Below are 16,484 nucleotides of genomic sequence, written 5' to 3'. Positions count from 1 at the left end.
TCCACGTCTGTGCCGTCCCGGCGCGCGCGGCCCCGCTCCCTAGGGCTCGCGCGCCGGGTCTTTGCGATTTAAAGGGCCGGTGCGCCACTGATTGGTGCATGGGTTTTAATCAGTACCTTCACCTGTGCACTTCCCTATTTATACCTCACTTCCCCTGCACTTCATTGCCGGATCTTGTTGCCATTGTGCCAGTGAAAGCGTTTCCTTGTGTGTTCCTAACCTCCTGCCGTTGCCCCTGACTACGATCCTTGCTGCCTGCCCTGACCTTCTGCTACGTCCGACCTTGCTCTTGTCTACTCCCTTGTAATGCGCTTATCTCAGCAGTCAGAGAGGTTGAGCCGTTGCCGGTGGATACGACCTGGTTGCTACCGCCGCTGCAAGACCATCCCGCTTTGCGGCGGGCTCTGGTGAAAACCAGTAGCAACTTAGAACCGGTCCACCGACACGGTCCACGCCAATCCCTCTCTGGCACAGAGGATCCACTTCCAGCCAGCCGAATCGTGACAACCAGAACGTGAAAGGGACTGAATATGGGGAGTGAAAGACAGGTCAGAGTCAAGTATAACTCCAAGACAGCGAGCCTGCTGCCCGGGAGTTATGGTAGTACAACATACCGAGATGGAAATGTCAGGGTTAGGTACAGTATAATTTGATGGAGAAAAAAACAAGAAGTTCTGTTTTAGAAAGATTTAGTTTCAGATATAAAGAGGACATGATGTCTGAGACAGCAGAGAGACAATCATTGGTATTCTGTAGGAGTGCAGGGGTGATGTTGGAGGAAGAGGTATAGAGTTGGGTGTCATCAGCATAGAGGTGGTACTGGAAACCAAATCTACTGATTGTTTTTCCAATGGGGGATGTGTAGAGTGAAAAGAGTAGAGGACCCAGGACCAATCCCTGGGGAACCCCGGCAGCAAGGGGAAGAGGAGAAGAAGTTGAGCCAGAAAACGAGACGCTAAAGGAGCGGCCAGAGAGATAGGAGGAAAACCAGGCGAGAGCAGAGTCCTTGAGACCGATGGAGCGGAGACTACTGAGGAGGAGTTGGTGATCCACAGTGTCAAAAGCCGCAGACAGGTCCAAGAGAATCAGTAAAGAGAAATTGCCATTTGATTTGGTCGTCAGAAGATCGTTAGTGACTTTGGTTAGGGCCGTTTCAGTGGAGTGAAGGGAGCGGAAACCAGACTGTATGGGGTCAAGGAGAGAGTTCTCGGAGAGACAGCGGATAAAGCGGGAGTAGACCAAGCATTCCAGGAGTTTGGAGATAAAGGGGAGATTTGAGACGGGTCGATAGTTGGCTGCACAGGACGGGTCTAGAGATGTTTTTTTCAATAGTGGGGTTATGATAGTGTTTGAAAGAGGAGGGAAAGACCCCAGAAGAGAGGGAGAGGTTAAATATTTTAGATAGGTGACAGCAGGAAAGAGAGACTGGATGAGGTGTGAAGGCATGGGGTCACTAGAGCAGGTAGTGGGGCGGGCGGAGGAGAGGAGCCTGGAAACCTCACCCTCCGTTACAGGCTCAAAAACTGAGAGTGATGAAGAGGAGATGTGGCTGGGAATTGGATCAGAACTTTTAGGGGAAGATGAGTCTGGCTGCGGCATTAAGGATGGACTGGAGAGAGTCAAAAAGTCCCATCAAAACAAAAATGGTACCGATAAAAAACTTCAGATCACGGCGCAAAAAATTAGCCCTCATACATCCCTTTATATGGAAAATAAAAAAAAGTTATAGGGGTTAGAAGAGGACAATTTTACACATACTAATTTTGGTTCATGTAGTTATAATATAAAGTAGTAAAATGAAATAAAATCTATATAAATGAGGTATCCTTGTAACCGTATGGACCCACAGAATAAAGATAAGGGGTAATTTTTACCAAAAAGTGCACTGCATAGAATCGGAAGCCCCTAAAAGTTATTTATTTTTTTTTTTTTCAATTTTGAAATGATTGATGTCGTCATAAAGTACAATTAGTGGCGTAAAAAAATAAGCCCTCATATGAGTCTGTAGGTGGAAAATTTTAAGCGTTATGATTTTTAGAAGCAGATGAGTAAAAAAACGAAAGTGCAAAAATGGAAAAACCCTACCTCCTTAACCCCTTAAGGACGGAGCCAATTTTCACCTCTAGGACGAAGCCCTTTTTTGCAAATCTGACCACTGTCACTTTAAACATTAATAACTCTAGAATGCTTTTAGTTATCATTCTGAGATTGTTTTTTCGTGACATATTCTACTTTAACATAGTGGTAAATTTTTGTGGAAACTTGCATCCTTTCTTGGTGAAAAATCCCAAAATTTGATGAAAAAATGTAAAATTTAGCATTTTTCTAACTTTGAAGCTCTCTGCTTGTAAGGAAAATGGATATTCCAAATAATTTTTTTTTTGGATTCACATATACAATATGTCTACTTTATGATTGCATCATAAAATTGACGAGTTTTTACTTTTGGAAGACACCAGAGGGCTTCAAAGTTCAGCAGCAATTTTCCAATTTTTCACAAAATTTTCAAACTCGCAATTTTTCAGGGACCAGTTCAGGTTTGAAGTGGATTTGAAGGGTCTTCATATTAGAAATACCCCATAAATGACCCCATTATAAAAACTGCACCCCCCAAAGTATTCAAAATGACATTCAGTAAATGTTTTAACCCTTTAGGTGTTTCACACGAAAAGCAGCAAAGTGAAGGAGAAAATTCAAAATCTTCATTTTTTACACTCGCATGTTCTTGTAGACCCGATTTTTGAATTTTTACAAGGGGTAAAAAGAGAAAATGTATACTTATATTTGTAGCCCGATTTCTCACGAGTAAGCACATACCTCATATGTCTATGTAAAGTGTTCGGCGGGCGCAGTAGAGGGCTCAGAAGCGAAGGAGCAACAAGGGGATTTTGGAGAGTACGTTTTTCTGAAATGGTTTTTGGGGGGCATGTCGCATTTAGGAAGCCCCTATGGTGCCAGAACAGCAAAAAAAAAAACACATGGCTTACCATTTTGGAAACTAGTTGGTTTTCCCCCAAATTTCACATTTTTTAAAGGGTTAATAGCAGAAAAGACCCCCCAAAATTTGTAACTCCATCTCTTCTCTGAGTATGGAGGTACCCCATAAGTGGACCTGAAGTGCACCGCGGACGAACTACAATGCTCAGAAGAGAAGGCGTCATATTTGGCTTTTTGAGAGCAAATTTTGCTCGGGGGGCATGTCGCATTTAGGAAGCCCCTATGGTGCCAGAACAGTAAAATAACCCCCACATGGCATACCATTTTGGAAACTAGACCCCTCACAGAATGTAATGAGGGGTACAGTGAGCATTTACCCCCCACTTGTGTGTAACAGATCTTTGGAACAGTGGGCTGTGCAAAATTTTTCATTTTCACGGACCACTGTTCCAAAGATCCGTCAGACACCTGTGGGGTGTAAATTCTCGCTGCACCCCTTATTACATTCCGTGAGGGGTGTAGTTTCCAAAATGGGGTCACATGTGGGTGTGTTTTTTTTTTGCGTTTGTCAGAACCGCTGTAACAATCGGCCACCCCTGTGCAAATCACCTCAAATGTACATGGCGCACTCTCCCTTCTGGGCCTTGTTGTGCGCCCCCAGAGCACTTTGCGCCCACATATGGGGTATCTCCGTACTCGGGAGAAATTGCATTACAAATTTTGGGGGGCGTTTTTCCCTTTTACCTCTTGTGAAAATGAAAATTATAGGGCAACACCAGCATTTTAGTGTAAAAATTCTTTTTTTTTACACTAACAAGCTGGTGTAGACCCCAACTGTTCCTTTTCATAAGGGGTAAAAGGAGAAAGAGCCCCCCAAAATTTGTAAGGCAAATTCTCCCGAGTACGGCAATACCCCATATGTGACCCTATTATGTTGCCTTGAAATACGACAGGGCTCCAAAGTGAGAGCGCCATGCGCATTTGAGGCCTAAATTAGGGACTTGCATAGGGGTGGACATAGGGGTATTCTATGCCAGTGATTCCCAAACAGGGTGCCTCCAGCTGTTGCTAAACGCCCAGCATGCTTGGACAGTCAATTGCTGTCCAGAAATGCTGAGAGTTTTTGTTTTGCAACAGCTGCAGGCTCCATCTTAGAAACACTGCCATACAATACGTTTTTAATTTTTATTGGGGAAGGGGGGTGGTGGGGGGGCAGTGTACGTGTGTATATGTAGTGTTTTACTCTTTATTTTATGTTAGTGTAGTGTAGTGTAGTGTTTTTAGGTTACATTCACACTGGCGGCGGATTACACTGAGTCTCCCGCTAGGAGTTTGAGCTGCGGCGAAAAATTTCCCGCAGCTCAAATTTGTAGCGGGGAACTCACTGTAATCTGCCGCCAGTGTGAATGTAGTCTGTACATTCACACGGGAGGGGGGTCAAAACTACAACTCCCAGCATGCACTGACAGACCATGCATGCTGGGAGTTGTAGTTTTGCAACAGCTGGAGGCACACTGGCTGGAAAACCTTGAGTTAGGTTCTATGACCTAACTCAGTATTTTCCAACCAGCGTGCCTCCAGCTGTTGCAAAACTACAACTCCCAGCATGTACTGATTGCGGAAGGGCATGCTGGGAGATGTAGTTATGCAATGGCTGGAGGCACGCAAGTACAACTCCCAGCATGCCAAGACAGCCTTATGCTGTTCCTGAATGCTGGGAGTTGTAGTTTTGCAAGATTTAGAGGGGTTCAAGTTGTAAATCACTGTCCAGTGGTCTCAAAACTGTGGCCTTCCAGATGTTGCAAAACTACAACTCGCAGCATGTCCAGACAGCAAACTGCTGTCTGGGCATGCTGAGAGTTGTAGTTTTGCAACATCTGGAGGGCTACAGTTTGAGACCACTTAGTGATCTACAACATGAACCCCTCTAAATATTGCAAAACTACAAGTCCCAGCATGCCCACACAGCAAACAGCTGTCTGTGCATGTTGGGAGTTGTAGTTTTGCAACATCTGGAGGGCCACGGTTTAGAGACCACTGTAAACTGTGGCCCTCCGGATGTTGCTAGGCAACAACTCGCCTAGCAGGACCCGGAAGTATTGCTGCCGCCGCCGTCGCACGTGGGGGAGGATCGCAAATGGGGATCCGGGATCCAGGTAGGGACCTTCGGCGCCGACCTTCCCTGGACGGTTCCCCCGCTTTGCCTGGACACCGACAGGTGGGCAAAGCGGGGGAACCGAACTTTAACCCCCCCTCCCCCGGTCTGCTATCGGTCGGCCAATAGCAGGGATAATGAGGGGTGGCACCCCTGCCACCAAACTCTTATCCCTTTAGGGGGATCGAGGGTGTCTCGGACACCCCCAATCCCTCTTATTTTCCGGGTCACCGGGTCACCAGTGACCGGTATGACCCGGAATCGCTCAGATCGCAGGTCTGAATTGACCTGCGATTTGCGCGCATCGCGGTCATGGGGGGGGTCTCAGGACCCCCCTCGGCGATGTGCCGGGATGCCTGCTGTTAGATAACAGCAGTCATCCCGGTCCGATCACCGCTACCGGTGACGCGGCACTCCCGGAACCCCGCAACGTACATGTACGTTGCCACGCGCCAAGTGACACTTCGCGGCACCGTACATGTACGTCACTCGTCGTGAAGGGGTTAAAAGTGGTCTTCTATAGGGGTTGGTCTTTTCAATGAAAATGGCCACAATGCAAAGTTTATGGTCAACTGAGGGTCCGTCACTGATGGTCGGTCAACTTTATGGTCTGTCACATGAAATATGGTCTGGCTATGGGGGTGGTCTTCTCAAAGATGGGGCTTTTGAAGAGGTGTCACTGCCTGTAACCGAACATGCTAAAACCTCTGGAGCATCTGTACACACTCTATGATGCCCCTAGTCACGTCACAGACATGGCGGAGCTGGCTCTGCTGCATGTGTGGTTGACATACAGCTCACTGGGCGTACATTGCAGATACTCTGGTATAAGCTTCCATAAGCCCAATGTCTGCTACAGGACTGGTGACCATAGTTTGGGTGAGTTGTTGTGCAGACATAGCTACACATGATGGATAAAGGTGGCACCGTCCATTACACAAACATAGGTGATCATAAAAGAGCAAAAAAGACCTCGCAAATGGCGCTGCCTTTTCCGTGGAGATGTAGGAATAAACCAAAATCCAAGGTGTAATATTGAAAAAGCTTGTGGATTTTATTGCAAATGAATAAAAGCAATAAAAGAGCGATACAAGTAAGATTACGCGTTTCGGGGGAGCCACCCCCTTCTTCAGATAAGTGATACTGATCTGATGAAGGGGGTGGCTCCCCCGAAACACGTAATCTTAACTTGTATCGCTCTTTTATTGCTTTTATTGGTTTTATTCATTTGCAATAAAATCCACAAGCTTTTTCAATATTACACCTTGGATTTTGGTTTATTCCTACATCTCCACGGAACCAGCAGCGCCATTTGCGAAGTCTTTTTTGCTCTTATGATCACATACTCTCTCCAGGTTTTTACCTCACCTGTTACCTCAGGCTCAGCAGCGGTTCCGGCTATTTTGTAACCCGTGCATTGGGTTGATATGCAAGTTTAATACTTGTTCTAAGGTGAGCAGTTACTACCTAAGGGGCCTGCAAGCCCCGCACCTACTTCCCTTCCTTTTCCCTCAACCACCCAACGGTATCACACGAGGTGCCCTCTCTGGTCTCTTTTTTTCTCCCCATACAATTACCCAAACATGGCAATTAAGGCACAACCATGTGACTACGACTTAAACAGGACTTAAGAGGCCTTCTTCTGTGTGGGTCGCTTCTGTGGCTGCATTGCGAGGACATTGACCACTTGTTGCTCCAAACAAGAGGACAATCTGTGAGGAGACGAGCAGACATTAACCCTTAAATTAAATGAGATATTCACACATGGCAGATATTTTCCATATGTGAACATAACCTTAAGTTAGACTGACATGCATCAGTTTTGTACTTGGTCAGGACACAAATCCATAGCTGGGGAACGGGAATCTTCTACCTTGGTTTGTGCTCTTGGTTTCAGCATTGTACAGTAGCTTAACGGCGACAAGATTAAAACAGGAAGATTTATGAAATTGCCATTAAAAGTGTGAGCACCTTATAGAAACTGGAGAAAAAAAACATATGAGAAAGAGATACTGCGCTGACGCGTGTCTGATCTACCCAGATGTAACCGTCAGTTCCACTACTGAGGCAGGAACATAGATTGTTATGTACAATCCAAGAAGGAATGAATAAAAATCGGCAACTCACCAGTATTCTAAACTTCTTTATTGAGTACTCACATCAATGGTTACAGGAGAGGGATGATGGATGGGGGGTACAGCAGGCAACGGTAGCCATTTCACACAGGTTAGTGCTTCATCTGGCCTAGGCCATCATCCCTCTCCTGCAACCATTGATGGGAGTACTCAATAAAGAAGTTTAGAAGACTGGTGAGTTGCCGACTTTCATTCATTCCTTCTTGGATTGTACATTTTGGAACTGTGTAACATTGGGTCAGAGCACCACCTACCTTCACAAGCCACAAACTCTTCACTTACTTCTACTATCCATAGTGGTCTCTATACATACCCGCAGTTGCCGGACTCTATCTCTGTTTGTATATAGATTATGTGTTGTTTATCCCCAAAGGCTTCGCGTAATGTCTTTATATCTGTATTTTGTATTTTTTTGCTTTGGGTCCTTTTCAGACATTAGGTTTGTGTCTGAACAGTGTCTGTGTTAAGTCTCCCTGGTTTGCGAAAAGTTAATGTTTCACGCCTATGGGATCCCGGGTGGGGTTATTTAGTTTCTGCTGAAACTCTCTGCTGGTTATTAGACCTGTACTCTGACTATGTCTTGTTTATTGTGCACCTTATCTATGTCTGTTTCAGCACATTTATCCTGAGTTTTAACCATGGTTATCTGTCCTGTTTGTAGAATCAGATATGAAAAAAGGAGACAGAGAGCGCAAAACTATGTGCCGTTATTCCTTTACTTTGGTATCAAAAGTCAGAAAAATGGTATACTCACCTTCTGGTGTTACGCTAAGAGCACAACACCTGTGATCGCCTTGGGACTCAACAGCATGGAGTCTGGGGTAAAGGTGCAGCCTGGATCAGCCCGTCTTGGAGATCCCGTGGACAGTTTTCTTATGAGAGTTACTGAATGCTTGTAGGAAAGTGATCCTTCACGGCGCTCCTTTGTTATAAATGGTCAGAAACCGATGCGGACAAAGGTTTAAAATAAAAGTAAAGGACTTTATTCTTAATAGCGCTACGGACTACGCCTCTGTCCTGTTTGATATATATATTTTAGCATGCTTTGTTTTAGTACATTTTAGGGTTTTAGTATTTTTATATTGTTCGTTCTGTATTTGCTTTGTGTTGCCTTAGTCTGTTTTGTCAGTTTAATTCTGCAACTCCTAGAATAGAATTCTGTTCTGAGCCTTATACAAATCCGTCTATCTAGGAGTGAGTGAGTCTTGTGTCTGTTCTCGTGTTTGTTTGTATTTAGAATTTTTGTTCCCTCCTAGGCCAGTATCCTGATCACTTGGTGGAGAGTGCCCGCTGGCTAGGAGCCTATTTGGCTTTGTAATTGCTGTCCCTCCATGTATTTGGTGTCTAGTGTGTTTCATGTTCTGAGTCCGGTGTGAACAGTGCCCTTGATTTCCTGACCTGTTTTTAGTTCTGACATTCAGTTATCCTGTTCATCCCCTGCATCTCCTGGTTTTGTCTGCTGTATACTTTAGGGATCGACCGATTATCAGTATGGCCGATATTATCGGCCGATAATCACGATTTTGGGCATTATCGTTATCGGCAATTATCTTGCCCAGCCCCCCGCACCGCCCCCACCGCACAGCGACCGCCACCCCCTCGACCCGCCGCACCGCACCCCCGACCCACTATGCACAGGTACTGGTGTGGTGGATAGTGCGGGAGAAGCTGATTAAAAGGCCGGGCAGATCCAGACAAGGTGGGGCTCATTTTAATCAGCGTCTCCTGCACTATCCACCACACCAGTACCTGTGCATAGTGCGGGAGAAAACAAGTGACAGTGCGGGGAGGAGACGCCGCTGATTTAAAGTGGCCGCGGTCGTGCTGTTAACGCTGCTGCGGCCGCTTTAAATCAGTGACCAGAAGACTTATCGGCATATAACACGCAGGCAGATTTTTTGCCTTAAATTTAAGTTTTAAAAGTGCGTGTAATATGCCGATAAATACGGTACTTCTATCAAAAAATCTTAATCCTTCCAGTACTTTTTAGGGGCTATTTACTACAGAAGAAATGATTTTCTTTTTAGATTTCTCTAATGTCAATACCACAGTGCTCTCTGCTGACCCCTGCTGTCCATTTTAGGAACTGTCCAGAGCAGCATATGTTTGCTATGGGGATTTTCTCCTGCTCTGGACAGTTCCTAAAATGGACAGCAGAGGTCAGCAGAGAGCACTGTGGTCATGACATCAGAGAAATCTAAAAAGGAAAAGCATTTCCTCTGTAGTATACAGCCCCTAAAAAGTACTGGAAGGATTAATACTTTTTTTAACAGAAGTAATTTACAAATCTGTTTAACTTTCTGGTACCAGTTGATTTAAATAAAGGAGTTTTTCCACAGGAGTACCCCTTTAAAGTGCAAGATATATGGATGCACATCACATGGTCACACTTTTTTTGTTTTCACTTGGAAGCCTGACATCCCGTCTGGTTTGGATGAGATGAGGAATCAGTGTCGACTATTGGAACTTATGGGGGGAAAAAAATGGAATAAAATCTGGCCGAGCGCCAAACCTCTTAACCATATGTTCAGAAAGGAAAATAAGATAGATAACTGATATTTAAAGGAAGAAAAGGATTACGAAGCCTCGGTAAATGGCTGTGATTATCCCTGTGTGTAAGTCAATAAAACCTATTTAAACAGAGATATTATAATATAGATGTTTAAAAAATAGGATCAGACTCAGATAATCACCCATTATCCAAGAGCGATGGCTTTGAGTTCTATGGCACTATGTGGCCGACAGCTCCGTAATTATACATGATTCAGATACTTGTGAATTATTGATGGAGAGGCCGGCCCCGCGCTCCGTAATGCCGGGTTTGATCCATTATCCCCCATCAGTCTCTTACTTTAGCGCAATATGGACGACACCAAATTATAGTCGATGGAGCCGGTTAATGTATAGAGGTTTGTAAAAGGAGATGTTGCTCGGTGAGCGTGGACCCGATGGTGGAGAATTAGAATGGAAAAGTAGATTATCAAAAGGTTTTGTATGATTAGAAGCTTCATGAAGATACCGTATTTTTCGCCCTATAGGACGCACCGGCATATAAGACGCACCCAATTTTAAAGGTGTAAAATCTAGAAAAAAAAAAGATTCCCTATGCTGCAGGGACCGTCCGGTGGGGAGGGTTAGTCGATCCGGGCTGTCCATTTTCACCGGGAGGCCCTCTTCTCCGCTCTGGGCCGGCCCTGGCCTAGTGACGTTGCCTTGACGACGACGCACAGGGACGTCCGTACGCAGCAGACGTGCCTGCGCACGAACGTCCCTGTTTGTCGTCGGAATGACTAACCCTCCCCACCAGACGGTTCCTGCAGCATAGATAGCCCGGACCAGCTCACCCTTCCTTCCCACCGAGGGGAGGTGAGTAGAAAACTAAAGGGGTGGGGGGGTCTGGATGATGACGAAGGCCTGGCAGTGGTCTTCAACCTGCGGACCTCCAGATGTTTCAAAACTACAACTCCCAGCATGCCCGGACAGCCGTTGGCTGTCTGGGCATGCTGGGAGTTGTAGTTTTGCAACATCTGGAGGTCCGCAGGTTGAACACTGGATAGGAGGTAATACTCACGCATCCCCGCCGCTCCGGACCCGTCACCGCTGCCCTGAATGTCGCTCCATCGCTGTCGGCGCGTCCCCGTGGTGTCCCCGACGCTCCGGACATCATCTTCCCGGGATCCACGCTCTCTGTTGCCGCCATCACGTCGCTACGCACACCGCTCCTATTGGATGACGGGACGGCGCGCGCGATGGCGTCGAAGGAGAGCGGCGGCCATGCAGGGGATCCCGGCCCGGAGCAGACACTGAGGAGGCAGATAAGGTCCCTCCCGGTGTCCTGTAAACTGTTCGGGACGCCACGACAGACCGACTGAGCCCGGGTTAGTATCACTTTCCCTTCAGACGCGGCGGTAAGCTTTGATCGCCGCGTCTGAAGGATTAATACAGTGCATCACTGCTATCGGTGATGTCCTGTATTAGCCGCGGGTCCCGGCCGTTGATGGCCGCAGGGACTGCCGCGATAGGTGTGTGTATTCGCTGTACAAGACGCACCAACTTTTTCCCCCCAGTTTTGGGGAAGAAAAAGTGCGTCTTATACGGTGAAAAATATGGTAATACAGCCAGCTGGGCCACCTGTTACCAGAGCCGGCCATGTACATTGGATAGGTGTTGGCAGAACCTGCACATATTGAAGTGACCCCATAACCAACCCAAGAAAACTCTTCATCACTTATGGTTCCCCAATGTCCGTATACTACCAACCCCCATACACAGTAAAGAAAAGTTGGCCAAACCAGTTAACTCTCTAATGTGTACGGTGGCCTCATTACTCCTCTGTGGTGACTAGTGATGAGTGGCATTGCCCATATTCGAATTTGCAATATTTCACGAATATATAGACGAATATTCGTCCTATATTTGCTAATTTCGCGTATTCGTTATATTCGCTGTGTGGCGGCCGTAGACTTGCATTGAGGGGGCGTGGTTGGGACATCATGTGCACATTATGACTGCGGTGCCGCAGCAGAGATCGCGGGGGTCCCAGTGGTGGGACCCCTGTAATCAGGCATCTTATCCCCTATCAGTCTCCCATTATATCAGGACAGTTAAAGCCCCCATTATTACCCCTCATTACGATTTGCTGCCTTGTTTATTTGCCTCAGTAATTGATCTTTTGCTTCTTCCATTAGATTTGTCGGCTTATAGTTTAAAGGGGTATTCCGGGCAAAAACCTTTTATCCCCTATCCAAAGGATAGGGCATATGATGTCTGATCGCGGGGGGCCCGCTGCTGAGACCCCCCCCTCGATCTTCCTGCAGCACCCACATTCTATGCCGGTGCTGAATTTCCAGTTTCGGAATCCTCCAGGTTTCCGGGACTGGGGACGTGACGTCACGCCACACCCTCTCCATTCATGTCTATGGCAGGGGGCGTGACGGCCGTCACGCCCCCTCCCATAGACATGAATGGAGAGGGCGTGGCGTGACATCCCCAGTCCCGGAAACCTGGAGGATTCCGAAACTGGAAATTCAGCACCGGCATAGAATGTGGGTGTTGCAGGAAGATCGAGGGTGGGGGGGGGTCTCAGCAGCGGGCCCCCCGCGATCAGACATTGTAGGGGATAAAAGGTTTTTGCCTGGAATACCCCTTTAAAGGGGTACTCCGGTGAAAACATTTTTTCTTTCAAATTAACTGGTGCCAGAAAGAAACATATTTGTAAATTACTTCTATTAAAAAATCTTAATCCTTCCAGTACTTATTAGCTGCTGAATGCTACAGAGGAAATTCCTTTCTTATTGGAACACTGATGACATCACGAGCACAGAGCCCTCTGCTGACATCTCTGTCCATTTTAGCAACCATGCATAGCAAATATATGCTATGGGCAGCAACGTGGCTCAGTTGTTAGCACTGCTGCCTTGCAGTGCTGGGGACTTGGGTTCAAATCCCACTAAGGACAACAACAAATAAAGAGTTATTATTATAATGACGTCAGCAAAGAGCACTGTGCTCGTGATGTCATCAGAGAGAATTCCAAAAAGAAAAGAATTTCCTCTGAAGTATTCAGCAGCTAATAAGTACAGGAAGGATTAAGATTTTTTAATAGATGTAATTTACAAATCTGTTTAACCTTCTGGCACCAGTTGATTTAAAAGAAAAAAGGTTTTCACCGGAGTACCCCTTTAAGTAATCTGTCCACCCGATCCAGTTCATCAAAGACCAAAGAAGAAGCAAACACACAAAAATGGCGGCAACTCTACATGATAGATTCAGAGTTTCTGGAATACACAATCCGTTCTAAGTTACTCTCCCTGTTGGCAGCCGCTTTAATTTTACCTTTTTCACCTTTATAAAAATGTAAACGAACGTAACATTTACCATCTAAAAATATACAGCGAGCGAGACTCCCCAGAGAGCGAGAAAACATCCGAAACCTCCATCTGAGCAGATCTTCATACATGTGCGCGGCCTCGATGTGTCCGTACTCCCGCAGCTTCTGGAAATGTACATTATGTTCTGGTTCACAATGACGCGCAGAGATAAGGAGCTCTGCCTGCTAATCTGCCGTCTCTGACCGATTGATTTCCTCACCAGAAGATGAAAGGACAATCCACTGATGGAAATGGCGGCTGTCAGTGTATCCGACCCATCATGTCACATGAAAGATGATTCCCGATCGCTTTCATCACATCATCTCGTCCTTCACTGAAGGATTACAGGACACTATTGGGTGTGTCCACGACTGTTTATTGGGATTGTCCCCTATTAAGAGGGTGCAAATACATTACGCTTTATGGGACTCTGCCGAAGAGATTAAAACTGTTTCCTATTGGAAGGTGTCTGCTAAGGGAGAATTCACTGTATGTATATACCTAATACAACCAATATACACACCTAATATATATACTAACATATACACACCTAATATATATATACAGGGTGGGCCATTTACATGGATACACCTTAATAAAATGGGAATGGTTGGTGATATTAACTTCCTGTTTGTGGCACATTAGTGTATGTGAGGGGGGAAACTTTTCAAGATGGATGGTGACCATGGCGGCCATTTTGAAGTCGGACATTTTGAATCCAACTTTTGTTTTTTCAATAGTAAGCCTGTGCTAGCATTTCTCCTGCGGTGTATATAGTAGTATATAGCAGTGTATATGGATACTGGAAGCCTGTGCTAGCATTTCTCCTGCAGTGTATATAGTAGTATATAGCAGTGTATATGGATACTGGAAGCCTGTGCTAGCATTTCTCCTGCGGTGTATATAGTAGTATATAGCAGTGTATACGGATACTGGAAGCCTGTGCTAGCATTTCTCCTGCGGTGTATATAGTAGTATATAGCAGTGTATACGGATACTGGAAGCCTGTGCTAGTATTTCTCCTGCGGTGTATATAGTAGTATATAGCAGTGTATATGGATACTGGAAGCCTGTGCTAGCATTTCTCCTGCGGTGTTATATAGTAGCATATAGCAGTGTATACGGATACTGGAAGCCTGTGCTAGCATTTCTCCTGCAGTGTATATAGTAGTATAGAGCAGTGTATACGGATACTGGAAGCCTGTGCTAGCATTTCTCCTGCGGTGTATATAGTAGTATATAGCAGTGTATACGGATACTGGAAGCCTGTGCTAGTATTTCTCCTGCGGTGTATATAGTAGTATATAGCAGTGTATATGGATACTGCAAGCCTGTGCGAGCATTTCTCCTGCGGTGTATATAGTAGTATATAGCAGTGTATACGGATACTGGAAGCCTGTGCTAGCATTTCTCCTGCGGTGTATATAGTAGTATATAGCAGTGTATATGGATACTGGAAGCCTGTGCTAGTATTTCTCCTGCGGTGTATATAGTAGTATATAGCAGTTTATACGGATACTGGAAGCCTGTTCTAGCATTTCTCCTGCGGTGTATATAGCAGTGTATACGGATACTGGAAGCCTGTGCTAGCATTTCTCCTGCGGTGTATATAGTAGTATATTGCAGTGTATACGGATACTGGAAGCCTGTGCTAGCATTTCTCCTGCGGTGTATATAGTAGTATATAGCAGTGTATACAGATCCTGGAAGCCTGTGCCAGCATTTCTCCTGCAGCGTATATAGTAGTATATAGCAGTGTATATGGATACTGGAGGCCTGTGCTAGCATTTCTCCTGCGGTGTATATATAGTAGTATATAGCAGTGTATGCGGATACTGGAAGCCTGTGCTAGCATTTCTCCTGCGGTGTATATAGTAGTATATAGCAGTGTATACGGATACTGGAAGCCTGTGCTAGCATTTCTCCTGTGGTGTATATAGTAGTATATAGCAGTGTATATGGATACTGGAGGCCTGTGCTAGCATTTCTCCTGCGGTGTATATATAGTAGTATATAGCAGTGTATATGGATACTGGAGGCCTGTGCTAGCATTTCTCCTGCGGTGTATATATAGTAGTATATAGCAGTGTATGCGGATACTGGAAGCCTGTGCTAGCATTTCTCCTGCGGTGTATATAGTAGTATATAGCAGTGTATACGGATACTGGAAACCTGTGCTAGCATTTCTCCTGTGGTGTATATAGTAGTATATAGCAGTGTATACAGATACTGGAAGCCTGTGCTAGCATTTCTCCTGCGGTGTATATAGCAGTGTATACAGATACTGGAAGCCTGTGCTAGCATTTCTCCTGCGGTGTATATAGTAGTATATAGCAGTGTATACGGATACTGGAAGCCTGTGCTAGCATTTCTCCTGCGGTGTATATAGTAGTATATAGCAGTGTATACGGATACTGGAAGCCTGTGCTAGCATTTCTCCTGCGGTGTATATAGTAGTATATAGCAGTGTATACAGATACTGGAAGCCTGTGCTAGCATTTCTCCTGCGGTGTATATAGTAGTATATAGCAGTATATAGAGAAGAGGGTTGCATTGACAATCCAACACAATGGGCAGCACATTGAACACATTTTATAAGTGGTCAGAAACTTGTAAATAACTCATGAAATAATAAAGTTACATTAACCCCTTAAGGACACATGACGTTCTCATACGTCTCCATTTCCGAGTCCTTAAGGACACATGACGTATGAGAACGTCATGTGTTTTACCGGCCCCCCGCAACCATCTGGAGCGGAGCCGGTGCCCGATGCCTGCTGAAATCGTTCAGCAGGCATCGGGGCATATCGCCCAGGGGGGGTCATTATGTCCCCCCATGTCGGCGATGGCCGCAGATCGCTGGACAATTCAGTCCAGCGATCTGCGGCAGATTCCGGGTCAATCGGGTCTCCAGTGACCCGGAATTACTGGTTGTTCGGGGCCGTCTCTGACTGCCCCGAACAGCCAGAGCCAGCAGGGGTGAGGTGGCACTGGTGCCACCTCACGATCGCCCTGATTCGTCGTCCGGATTACCGGCCGACCAATCAGGGCGCCTGCTGCGGGTGTCACTCCCGCTACCCGCTCCGCCCCTCTTCCGGAGGACGGGTCCCCAGGAGCGACGACCGCGGCGGAGACGACGAGGGACTGACCTGTGCGGCGAGGATCGTTGGAGGTGAGTGACAGCCTCCTGCTGTAGTTATGCAACAGCAGGAGGCAGACCACCACAACTCACAGCATTCCCTTATGGGCATGCTGGGACTTGTAGTTTTGCAACAGCTGGAGGCACATTCTTTCTATGGAAAAGTGTACCTTCAGCTGTTGTGTAACTACAACTCCCAGCTTGCACAAACAGCTAAAGTGCATGCTGGGAGTTGTAGTGGTGCATCT

The 16,484-nt window shown here is 46.1% G+C and overlaps 1 long non-coding RNA gene across 1 annotated transcript in view; it reads left to right on the top strand.

The window, feature by feature from the left end:
- LOC130284364 (uncharacterized) overlaps positions 1–16,484 on the top strand; it is a 115,923-nt gene that overhangs the window by 80,058 nt on the left and 19,381 nt on the right. The window lies entirely within an intron of this gene.

The sequence above is a fragment of the Hyla sarda genome, chromosome 8, assembly GCF_029499605.1.
Source record: "Hyla sarda isolate aHylSar1 chromosome 8, aHylSar1.hap1, whole genome shotgun sequence".
In the NCBI taxonomy this organism is placed as follows: domain Eukaryota; kingdom Metazoa; phylum Chordata; class Amphibia; order Anura; family Hylidae; genus Hyla; species Hyla sarda.
Note: the sequence above shows the minus strand (reverse complement) of the source record. Positions and strands in the feature narration are given on the sequence as shown.